Source organism: Amphiura filiformis, chromosome 2 (genome assembly GCF_039555335.1).
Source record: "Amphiura filiformis chromosome 2, Afil_fr2py, whole genome shotgun sequence".
Taxonomy (NCBI): domain Eukaryota; kingdom Metazoa; phylum Echinodermata; class Ophiuroidea; order Amphilepidida; family Amphiuridae; genus Amphiura; species Amphiura filiformis.
The window spans coordinates 32,961,796-32,964,295 of NC_092629.1; positions in this window are offsets into that span (position 1 = coordinate 32,961,796).

Sequence of the window (2,500 nt, forward strand, 5' to 3'; positions counted from 1 at the left end):
AAAATTATAGACTATAAAAGTCCCTAAAATGAAAATAAATATTTATTATTTCAGTTTGCCTTATCTGAAGTCAACTGATAATACATACTAAGCTAGCTGAATAATAAACATGTTTCATACTTATAAAGCTTATACTGGCCTAGTGTTTTATGCCCGCAACGAAGGCATCATTGACCAAACACACGACATAAAATATGGCTTCGATCATAAAATCCCAAAATTTATTCTGTGAAGTAAATAATGAGGAAAAGGTAAATATCAGGATAAAAAAAGAGGCTCTTATGAAGTTGAACTGAATTGCGGTCCAACTTTCCATTGGTGGTACGCGCTCTACAATTGAAGCTATTTAATATTATGATTTGTTTGGGATAATAATTTGAATATATCATTGCTTATGATTTTACGGTATACGAACACAATAAGGAATTTTAATACTGTGTCTCATATTTGTTTACTGGCTTGCATACCCATGCATTCTATTATATCAAGTTTTGGAATCTAATTTGCCAGAACAGGTCTGAATGCCGTAGTTCTCTCTATTCAATAAGCCAATTATTATTGCATAAAACAAGTGGATTAATTTTGACCACTTTTTCGTTTATATTGAATCTATAGTACCAGTGCGTAAAATTGTACCCCAATAGCTCAGTGGATAAGAGACGACGAAGATTCTTGGAGGGCGTGATTTAATTCCAGCATTTTTCCATTTTCCAAGTATAACGCCCCAACAGTCATTTAATCGGTTTAAAAAAGAAAATCAATATAGACTTTCTTTCTTTAAATTTTGTCGACCGTGGGGAAGTTAATGAATCAAAATTCCAATTTTATTTTTACAACCCTAAATACATTGCCAACAAAGTATGTTCAGAGTATTCACATTGAAATTGTATCTGTTTGATACATTTTAGTTTTCTATTATCTACTTATACGGACCATACGTACATTGAATAAGTTAATATACATTTATAAAATCGATTAAATATTAAGAGAGTTCTCGTATTTGCAGCAGTGAGGCTGCTGACGCCAAACTAAAAGGTTATAATGATATGCAGGTTCGAATCTTCTGTAACTATCTTTTAATAATATTACTTTTCCTATCCTCTTCTGTACGATATGTTTAAAAACTTTTTATCAACACTCCTTTCTTTCCTGCTTTCCATCTTTCTCTTTCTTTCTTTCTTTCTTTCTTTCCTGAATTCAAAATAGCTCAATTGGTAGAGGCAGCAGCCCGCAATTAAACGGAAAAATTAACCACTTTTGGGTTAAAGATACTACATACTACCTTTTTTGTTTTGATCCCGATATTTTATTTTCTTAGTATTCTTCTACAGAATAAATTTTCAATTTTGGCAGTGAAATATTGTGCCTTTACAATGTGTTTGAGTCAATGATGTCTTCTGCTATAAATGCTGAAATACTGGGCTTGGTGTGATAAGCGCTTTCGATGAAGTATGAAAACATGTCTTCCACTGGCAAGTATATTATCAAACACAGATATGCAAACTGTAATAACAACATTTATTTTTCATTTTGGAGCTTTTTGTAGTCTGCTCTTTCTTCATTCCAACAATTAACGATTATCATGATTATTAATCTCTCCCTCCCTTACCAGTCAGTATTGTTTTGATACTGGAACTGGGAACAGACAATTGGTCTAGTATTGGCTCAACATTGCTTCAGAAATTTATAACAATATGAAACATTAATGTTTACCCACTCATGTTACTTGCAATATTTAAAACAAAGCACATTCTATAGTATCAGTCACGTGCTATGTTTTTGCCTTAACACGTGTACTATGACTAAAAATACATCATCTCCAAATACACGGATTCAGTGACCTCAGGTACTCCATTCATGAAAAGTGTACAATATTTATTTATAGAAGGACATGCATTATACAATACACACTCAGAGGTCAATTTATGATTGCACAAACATTATGAGTCAGCAAACTGTGTCTTTATAATCCGAACAACGTGTGACATATTTGTAAGGCCAAATGCCAGGCAAATCGACTTTTACAATGTTTATTGAAGAGATGAATATGCATAATCTCAATTTGCGAGTAGATAAGGGTCAAATTTTCCATATTAAATGAATTACATACTAGGCGTATTTGTTCCCTCCCTGCGTTTATTACAATCATCATCATCATCATCCTCATCATCATCATCATCATCATCATCATCATCATCATTATCTGATCGTACCATCATCAATTTCATTCATCATCATCATCATCATCATCATCATCCTCTTTCATCATCATCGTCTCGTCATCATTCATCATTCTCCCTGTCATCTAATCGCTCTCATCGTTCGTCGTCGTCTATTCATCATCACCGTCGCCATCATCATCCTCCATCCATCATTACCTGCCCACAGCTACTAGCCACAAACCCTTACCAAGAGAAGATGAAATATCAATTTGCTGCAAGCCTCAGAGAAAATAATACAAATGTTTAAAAATCATGTTTTGACTACAACATGTAATAAA